Source organism: Musca autumnalis, unplaced genomic scaffold (genome assembly GCF_047663935.1).
Source record: "Musca autumnalis isolate F117 unplaced genomic scaffold, ASM4766393v1 scaffold_4, whole genome shotgun sequence".
Classification (NCBI taxonomy): Eukaryota; Metazoa; Arthropoda; class Insecta; order Diptera; family Muscidae; genus Musca; species Musca autumnalis.
Genome location: NW_027411977.1, coordinates 90,737,686 through 90,748,400, shown reverse-complemented (window position 1 = coordinate 90,748,400; position 10,715 = coordinate 90,737,686). Strand labels below are relative to the sequence as shown.

The 10,715-nt window shown below is 37.3% G+C and overlaps 1 non-coding gene across 1 annotated transcript; it reads right to left on the bottom strand.

The window, feature by feature from the left end:
* Positions 1 to 6,770: 6,770 nt before the first annotated feature.
* On the bottom strand, positions 6,771 to 6,843 carry TRNAR-ACG (transfer RNA arginine (anticodon ACG)). Its single transcript has one exon. It is a non-coding gene; the product is annotated as a tRNA-Arg (tRNA).
* Positions 6,844 to 10,715: the final 3,872 nt, after the last annotated feature.

Sequence of the window (10,715 nt, the reverse complement as noted above, 5' to 3'; positions counted from 1 at the left end):
TTTTCTTTTTATCAGAATTGAAACCGCCATAACTTTTGCGCGCAACAACCAAAATTAGTATCTCGAACAGATTTAAGAATGGGATTTTTTTCCCAATCTATGTACCAAAAATCTTTCATGTAGCTTAAAAAAAAATTTTTATTTTTTTTTTTTATGGAAAACTAAAAAATTTTGTCTTTTCTTCATATACATACCCTCGTTAGCATAAATGCTGAGGTATAAAAAATTAAAATTTTTTTTGGCGAGCACATCCGCCGTTTTTGGTACATGGGTTACGAAAAAAATTGTGGTTTCAAATCTGTTCGCGTTCACAAAATTGGTTGCCGCACTCAAGAGTTATATGGAGTTTTACTCTCTTATAAAGAAAAAATATTTAAAAATTCCTATTGTGTTGTAATAAGAACATGTATATATGAATCGTTAACAGCATTTGATATCTATCCGTAGATGCTAAAATAGTTGCTAAATTTATTTTTATTTTCGCGGAAAATCAAGCAATATTGAAGAAATCTTGGAGTAAATTTTATTTATTCTAACTCAGAGTCCAAAAAATCTCTAAAAAACGCGTAGAAAAATATGAGACCAAAATTATAAAGATCGCGTTTATAACTTGTATATTACAGCAACAACAAAGAACGGAAACTTATTGTTGGAAATTATTTCAAAAATATATTTTTGGTTAAATGCGAAAAATTTGAAAAATAAATGTTGGGAGTTATTCTATTATTTCGCTAAATGTACATCCAAATCCTGAAGTATTTTGCTTAAATTTCTACAAGAAGTATAGAAGTGCAAGTATATTAGCTTTCTGTGATAAGCAATAGAAATAAGAAGTAGAGAGTAATATTGAAATTACAATCAAAGAAAAAACATAGAAGTTAAAAACCGTATATTTCGCGAATTGGTTTAAATCAGTTGAGGTGCATGTGCTTTTCGGATACAGGGAGTCCATGTCTATCAATATGCATGGATTTTTCCCATGTTTTATTCAGCGGCCAAAGTGTGCCATCAGTTGCATCTTACTATTCAAAAAACCTTCAAGTGGGCAAAAATTACGCGATGTGCATATGATTATAAGGTGCATCCGATTTCAATGACCGCCTATTAAAAATACGTCAATATAAATTATTTTAGACAGATTCGTCAAGAACTGCCGATGTGCCACCGCATTCTATTTTGGGATAAATAGGGATATTACTCCTGAATCTTTGTATTTTGTGACACACCTTTTTGGCAAATATTATAATCGCGTATAAAGGATTACATTTCTGTAAAAAAATTCAAAGAAAATCGCGGTTCAATTCGCGGAATTGTCAAAATAAATTTTTGCAAATTTTCCTACTTTCAAGGTATCTATATCCGGCGTTTTAGTGGATGGATTCGAACGCGGAAGAGCTTATTAGATCCAGCACGTAAAAAACTAAAATCACGCGGGGTTCAGGGGTACCTGTACGACAGTTGTAAATTTCAAAGCCAACAAATAGGTTTTTTCAGAAAATTTACGCACCAAATGTTCGCCTTTGGACTCCTATTACTAGAAAGCTGTACGGAGCACACTCATGAGATATACATCGAACGACGTGGAATCGTGAGTTCTACAATCCTATTAACTAGTTTGGATTATTATCTAGTTGCACCCTCTAATTATAAGAAAAATTCGAAAAACACTGAAATCAAAACTTCAAAATGTCACCATCGGTTTTAGGGGGATGCCGTGTATATATCGAAAAGTCATACACTAGAACCATGTTGCATAAGAGGTATTCTTTAGTTCTTTCTTTGGGCACAGGTTCGAAGTTTGCGTGGCTTGGCCAGAAATCAACTTGTTTACTTCAACACATTTTTTCCATTTTTTTATATTACCACCAACGCAGCTTCCACGAAAATTATTTGTTATGGTCCATATTATGAGATCGTGGCTAAAACACTTAAATTAATATAAATATACTCATATTTTTTAAAATATATTAACAGTTCGCGACTTATTAAATGGTGAACCTCAACTTCAACGATTGAAAAACTTTTTTGAATATATTACCATATATACTTTATAGGGTCTCCGATCAATATTTCGATGTGTTACAAACGGAATGACAAATTTAATTATACCCTCCATATTATGATGGAGGGTATAAAAATGCAGAACTGATAAAAATCCTGTATGTTGTGATCTTTGAACCGACGACGATCTTTTTTGGTAGTCATGCGGCTGAAGAAGCCATGAAATTCTAAATATCAAATCTGAAGCTGTCTTGGAGTGTGGATAGGCTATGGAAATGGTGACAATGTGACATCGCGGGAAACTCGAAAACCAACGAATTCGCTAGGTATGGCGCTCAGTTAGCAAGCCGGTTGGGCACAATGTAACTGTTGATGTTTGTATCCTCCAATGTGAAATGTATATGTTGTAGATGTTTGCATTAATTTTATGCTCAACCCTCATGAAATATTTCTTTTACTCTCTACATTAGTCTTTAAGTTAGCATTAAACAATAAACATCTCAAACAGTAACAAGGGCCAACGTCTCAAAACCGATTTAGCCATCCTTATCATCTTTATTAACCACAGAGCGAAAATGTAAAAGAGGGAGTGTGAAAAGAATCAATATGTACATCAGTCGAAATAAAATACGAAGAAAATTCTATTAAGGATTGCATTACACTGTGCAACATTTTTAAGGTGATCTTGTGCAAACAATTTGAACTGAGGATTTTTTGAAAGTACAGACCCAAACGACAAGAAGCCCTAGTTTGGTTTTGTTGTGTCAGATCCAGCTCGGATTTTATGGCCCCATCTAAACCTGGTTAAATATTGAGTTTTGAAAGAAATTCAGGGCTATATCTCTGAAACCAATGTGAATCTTCTTCTGACCTCTGAATCAAATTTGTAGCTAAGGACAAGAATAAAATATTTGGAGAAATAATGAACTCGAAAAACTACATTTATTGCCTCAAATTTCAAAATATATGCAAAAATTCCAAAATTTTTATACATTTCGAACCGTATCTCCAAAACCGTTAATTTTTTCTGAATATTTTCTTTTGGAATGTAATAATCAACTCTTCAGAACATGTCATTGTTGTAAAATGCCTCTATGCCTCTATTTTCAGTACATTTTTCAACGACCATTTATTAAAAATATCAATAATGTAGTGAAATCCGAAATGCGAGAATAAACTGTTGGTGTGAACTGTGTTTGAAATACGTGTTGTAAAAGATATGATACAAAATACCGCTGAAACAACATGAAGTAAGCATTTTTGAGTTTCAGAGTGTTCTAAGGATTTGTTGAGAACATTATTTGGAAGATTTTTGCAAAAGGTTACTTGGTTCAACTCCCAATAGTTTAGCCGATACTGACCAGAATATCAGCAATTATGTAAAATTTTCTATATTTTATAAATTTTGATGCCCTAGATGGAGCTTTTCCTATATGGTCCGTTCAAAGGATAAGTTCTACTAGTTCAGGGCTACAATATTGCCTAAGACAGCAAGGCCAAATTCCTAATCGTTTCTGAGATAAAGGCCCGATAAATACAAAAATGTGTAATTTTAGCCCGGTTTAGATGCGGCCATAAAATACGAACTGGATCTGACAGGACAAAACCCTACTAGGGTTTTTGTAGTCTAAATATGTACTATCAAAAAATGCACACTAAAAGTTGTTTGCATTTTCAGTGTTGCATAGTGTTATCAAACTGTTGGCTTGGTACAAATACAACCCTCTATAGAGACGCGCAAAGCGGAAAAGCCAAGTTTCCCATAAAATAAATTAAGAAAATATATATTATGTTTATAAACGTACTTCTAGTCTGGGCTATTACGAGAACAGGAAAAACACGTAATGTCTGTTCCAGAACTGCAAGAATCTATTAATTTTTACAAATTTTCCGATTTTATTAAGGGAAAATGCGAGATCCAATTGCGCTCAATATTTGTGGTGGCTCCGAGAATTCTACATCATCAATAGGTTAAAAGGAATATATTGATATAAATAGATGTAGGGTTGCCTGAGCAAGTTTCGGTTAAAAGTGAAAAATGCCGTACCTAACATCTTCCGAGCGACATTTTTGCAAAATATTCCGAAGCTGAAAAATATCATCTTGTGGTACTTTTCCTGCGGTTCTTGAAATAAATGACGAAAAGGACAATGAAAGAAGCGAGTTAGAAGGTCGAAATGTTCTACGAAAAAATCCTAATTTGACTTGACTGAAGGCATGTCATCTCAAAAAAAAGGTGAAATAACTGCGAACAAAGACATAACGCTAGTTTGAGGCAGCTTATAGGGTATCCAGCAATATATTCGTCACGCCATATCGCGAAAGTTCGACTCACGGCGGATCTCTCCTTCGGAATTACTTATATACTCACCAAGGACTTTCACCCCCAAAAGGAATTTTCCACCCCCCAAAATTTCGGTTCACAGTGTAATTTATAGACAGCGAAATTCTATGGAAATGCATATATGGTTAGGATGGTCGTAGAAAAAATCTTATTAGGGGTATGAAACTTTACACCTGAAATTTGTCCGCATGGGTCCAAGTCTTCATATAGCCCCCATAGAACGGTACCTCCCTGAGCAAGTTTCGGTTAAAAGTGAAAAATGCCGTACCTAACATCTTCCGAGCGACATTTTTGCAAAATATTCCGAAGCTGAAAAATATCATCTTGTGGTACTTTTCCTGCGGTTCTTGAAATAAATGACGAAAAGGACAATGAAAGAAGCGAGTTAGAAGGTCGAAATGTTCTACGAAAAAATCCTAATTTGACTTGACTGAAGGCATGTCATCTAAAAAAAAAGGTGAAATAACTGCGAACAAAGACATAACGCTAGTTTGAGGCAGCTTATAGGGTATCCAGCAATATATTCGTCACGCCATATCGCGAAAGTTCGACTCACGGCGGATCTCTCCTTCGGAATTACTTATATACTCACCAAGGACTTTCACCCCCAAAAGGAATTTTCCACCCCCCAAAATTTCGGTTCACAGTGTAATTTATAGACAGCGAAATTCTATGGAAATGCATATATGGTTAGGATGGTCGTAGAAAAAATCTTATTAGGGGTATGAAACTTTACACCTGAAATTTGTCCGCATGGGTCCAAGTCTTCATATAGCCCCCATAGAACGGTACCTCCCGATTTCCGATATTTTGAAGGTTGTGGGCTGACATTTGTATAAAGTCTTCGTTGGGAGTATAAAACTTTCCACCTGAAATTTGTCAGTATTGGTACTCGTCTTCATATAGCCCCCATAGAACGGTACCTCCCGATTTTCGGTATTTTGAAAATTGTAGCCTCAATATCCCACCGAAATTACTGAAACTTGGTACTTAGTCTTCGTTGTGGGTATAAAACTTTCCACCTGAAATTTGTCGGTATAGGTCCACGTCTTCATATAGCCCCATAGAACGGTACCTCCCGATTTCCGATATTGAGAAGGTTGTGGCCTCAACATCACACTTAAATGGCTGGAATATCGTATTTAGTCTTCGTTGGGGGTATAAAACTTTCCATCTGAAATTTGTGGGTATGGGTCCACGTCTTAATAGAGCACCCATAGAACGGTACCTCCCGATTTTCCGTATTTTGAAGGTTGTGGCCTCAATATCCTACTGAAATGACTGAAATTTGGAATTTAGTCTCGTTGGGGGTATAAAACTTTCCACTTGAAATTTGTCGGTGTAGGTCCACGTATTCATATAGTCCCCATAGAACGGTACCTCCGGATTTCTGGTATTTTGAAGATTTTGGCCTCAATATCCCGCCAAAATGGTTGACATTTGGTATTAAGTCTTCCTTGGGGGTAAACAACTTTCCACCTAAAATTTGTCGGTTTAGGTTCAGGCGTTTATATAGCCCCCATAGAACGATACCTCCCGATTTTTGGTATTTTGAAGGTTGAGGCTGTAGTTATACATTTCTCTATTTTATTGACTTGTCTGAAAAGAATTTTAAACAGAAAAATTGTACATAAAAACATTTTTGTACCTATTAAAGAAATATTTGTTGCATAAGAAAATATGTAAAATGCATAAATTTTGCATATGCAAAAATTTATGCATTTTGCATAACTTTGCATATGTCATATGTTTCGATTGCAATTTAGTCAGAAGCCAAAAATATGCCCAGTCCCAAAATTTGACATGAATCTGACCAAAAATAGGGGTTGCATAAAATTCCGCTGTCTAGTACGAGTAATTTATTAATATTTTTGTGGCACCCATTTTAATATTTATACTTCATTGGCAATTGATCCATTGACACAATATGCGTGAACAAACCACCAACAGCGTTTTCATATCGCTACTAATCAGATATGAATGAATGAATGACTGACTGGCTGGCTAATGGTTCCAGTTGTAAACATTACAACTCTTATTTTAGTAGCACGGACAAGTGACGGCGAACCGACCCCAAAAACAAATCTCCAGTCACAAAAACATGTCCAGTGCTTGGAACAGAGCATTTAATTAAAATTCTAAAGTTGTTTGTTGTTATTGGCACATCCAGTTATTACGCGATCTTTTTTAGTTTAGTTCGACAACAATTAAAGTGCGTATCGTAGCTGCTGATGGTGTCGTTTAAGGTGGCAACAAACTATTATAAGATTTTAATCTTTTGAATTGCTAATTTGTTTTATGTACAGGTTGTTGTTATTTTAATAAAATACTATTAATGAATTAATTACACACTGTGTATATTAATTTTGAAATTAAAATCTTGAATTCACAATAGAAAGTCCTACACAATACAAAAAATGTACATCGATCCTGCCAGGAGTCGAACCTGGAATCTTCTGATCCGTAGTCAGACGCGTTATCCATTGCGCCACAGGACCCGGTGGCTTGCGGTATGAACGTATATGTGATCACTACCGATCCGGATCAACTATCTCGGTTTTTAGAACATTTATTCTGTTCGAATTCTTCTGGCCTTTCCGGTCTGTAATGTACTATCAGTATTTTTTTATGAAAACATTTAAAAAATTAAGATTTGAAAAAAAAGAACAACAACAAAGGCCTATATCTATGAAATCTGAAGAATGACATTCCGATTGTAATGCATTGAAATATTCGTCGGAGACCCTATAAAGTATATAACCATGCCCATCCGTCTGTTGAAATCAAGATACAGCCCGCAATATGCGAGATAGAGCTTTTTAATTTGGTACAGAAGTTTCAATTACTTCGTGGATGTGTTGTTTTGAAAATGGCGTCCATTGGTCCACGTATTGATATAGCCCCCATACAAAGGTACTTCCCGATTTTCGGTATTTTGAAGGCTTGTGCCACATTATCATACCATAATCGAAATAGGACAAAGGAAAATGTTGTAGGTATGAAAATTTTCTACAAAATTGACCTTTAGGATAATTCCATAGGTTTTACCCTTATTGAACCATGTATGAAATTATTTTATAAGGTAGCGATATAGTCAATGCATTGTCCCAATTTGATCTTCTATATCTCAATAACGGTAAAACCTACGAAATTATCATAAAGGTCAATCTTGTAGAGAATTTTCATAGCTACAACATTTTTTAGTCCCATTTTGATAGGACTTGTGGTTTCCAAGCAAAATCGTGAAAATCTAAAAAACCCCTAAAAATTTCAACTTGAATTGCGATTTATATGTTTTGTTTAAGTGAATGATTGAGGAAGTTTTGAAAATCGTATTTATGGGTACTAAATGGTACTGAGTTTGGTACAATTTGGTAATGGAAGAACGAATACAGGTGGAACCCTGAGATTCGCTCTAAATGTCGTATCGGTGGTAAACACAGAGGTGGAATTCTAAAATTTAATCTTAGAGCAGCGTCGCCCATGAATTTCCATATATGTACATCACTGATGACATCATCATCACTGCTGCAGTCGCTCGCCATATCCCTACTGGTCGAATACCCGAAGTAAGAACAAACTTCCCAGCAGTGGCGACGGGATTATCAAATGAGCTTGATGAGCTTCGTCGAACCAACCTCAATGACCCCAGAGTCAGGGAGCTGGCACTGAAAGTTAACAGGCTGCTCGGAGAGCATAAGCGGAACAATCATATGAAGAGTTGCAACATTGGAGCCGGTATAGATGAATTGTGGGCAACGGTTAAGTCACTTTCGAACCCTGGAAGAAGGGAAGATAGGACCTCAGTCACGTTTGGCGGCGTTACACTGACTGACTCGAAGAGGTGTGCAAGTTATTTTAATCGACATTTTGTCGAGCACCCCGAGAGTGAGAGGGCGAAGAGAAGAGTATTACGTCGCATCAGATCTCTTCCTGCAGAGGAGGAACCACCACAGTTTACAATGGATGATGTTGCCAATGCTATCAGCAATGCCAAATCATCCAAAGCGTTGGGCCCTGATGGAATCTCCATGGTAATGCTGAAGCAGCTAGATGAGCCGGGAGTGGAGTATCTCACTAAAGTTCTCATCTTGTCGCTATCCACTCTCATTGTTCCGAAGTCTGGAAAATGGACAGGGTGGTCCCACTACGGAAGACCGGCAAGGATACCAGCAAAAGTGAATCGTACAGGCCGATTTAGCTTTTGTCGCCCGTAGCAAAGACCCTTGAGGCCTTAGTCCTCCCCAGTATCAGAAATAGCTATCAAGTTGCCGATCATCAGCATGGATTCCGTAAACAGCACAGCACGACAACTGCGCTGCACGCCATTACCACATATATTTGTCAAGGACTCAACCAGAGACGGCCGTGCGATAGAACAGTGATGGTGGCGCTTGACTTATGAAAACCATTTGATACAGTCAGGCACTCCACGCCGTTTGAGGACATTGAGCAGACAACCCTCCGGCCAAGCTTGAAACGTTGGATAGTCAATTATATGTGTGGACGCCAGTCGTACGTGGAATTCAAGAACAAAGTCCAAACCCCGTAGAGTGAAACAGGGCGTTCCCCAAGGTGGGGTGATATCTCCGGAACTGTTTAACCTCTACCTCTCATGTATTGCGCCCCCTTCAGACGGCATCGAGATCGTAACGTATGCGTATGATTGCACGATCCTGGCGTCGGGTACATATCCTGATGACATCTGTGAGAGACTGCACAACTATTTAACCGATCTTACCACCTTTTTCCATTCGAGGAATATGCAGATTTCCGCCACAAAATCAACAGCCACTCTGTTCACCACATGGACAGTACAGTTTGGAAGAGAATTGAATGTCGTGTTCGACGGTAGCAGAATTCCGATCACAAACTGCCACAAAATTTGACGGGTCACATTCGACACTACTTTCAAGTTGTGCGCGCACTCCACAGCTATCTGACAAACTGAAAAGTAGGAACAAGGTCCTCAAGTCCCTAGCCGGCAGCACTTGGGGTGCAGATAAAGAAACCTTATTGACCACATATAACGCGATAGGTCGGACTGTGGTAAGCTATGCGGCGCCAGGGATTATGTGATACGAATTGGAAAAAGATTCATACCTGCCAGAATGCCGCCCTGAGAACAGCAACAGGCTGCCTCCTAAAGTCTTCAGTGGACCATCTACATGAGGAGGAAACGATTCTTCCAGCAAAGAAACACAATGAGATGCTTTCGTTGCAGTACTTGCTTGGGTGTTACCGTGAGAGCCATCCCAATCACCATCTGCTGGCTAGGCCCCCCACATTCAGGCGTATCAGGAAGATTTAAGTAGTATTCACATGGATGCAGTTGCTAAGGCCATAAGCAAATATAGTGTGAATAAAGTCCTCGAAATACATCCCCTATCTATTGGGCGGAAATCGACCGCGCCGTGCAAGACATCTGCCCAGTATACGGCATGGGTCCGCACGACACAAAACACCTTTTCAACTGCCCAGCCAAACCTACTTTCCTGGAACTGGAGATAGACTCAGAGCCAGATTGAACAGAAGAACGAACATACAAACCCTGCCAGCATATGGGAGTGAGTTTCTCACTTCCTCTATCAGAAGCAATCGCATTCTGAACTTCTTTTCTATAAAATAGCGATCCTGATTTTCATTTTACAATCATTTTGAACTTATATATCCTTTCCGCATACGAAGTAGCAAGCACTTTGCTAGTATGATGTAAATTGATATATATGTAATGATATGATGATAAATTTAGTAAGAAACAAAAGAGTATGCCATTTTGTATATCGCTCATTTACTCAAAGAGTGACACATCTCAAAAAATCCAGTTTCGAGAAAAACGCGTTTTAAGTTGGCGATAGAATTTTCAGTTGTCAACTTAAAAAGATTTTTACACAAAAATTAAAATAACTAATTGGACTATGTATATTTTGTAAAGAGCTAAACATGTATCAGTGCTGAATTTCGGTGCAGGATCAGGCATGATTCGAAGTGTTTTAGTGCTCTATAAACCCAAAAAAACTTTTTTGTTGAATTATGTGAAACTCGTAGTAAATGCTCTGTAACTCGTTGAGTTTTAGAGGTATCAGCATTAAAACTTGACACAGGATAAAGTAGAAGTTGTAGAAAAAATAGAAATTGGTAACTCAGAAAACGCATTTTTTGAGTTATAGCATTCTTTGAGTAAATGAGCGATATGTCGAAGGTTATTTTCAGTTATAAATCTTCTTATAGTGACTTCCAAAAAGCTCTTATAGAAAAATCTTCAAATGACATTGTGCGTGAGCTTTTTCATCGAATCACCTTATAGTTAAGATTTTATCTAATATTTGGTAAAAACTCATCAAAATATGATACGGAGATATGAGGTTTT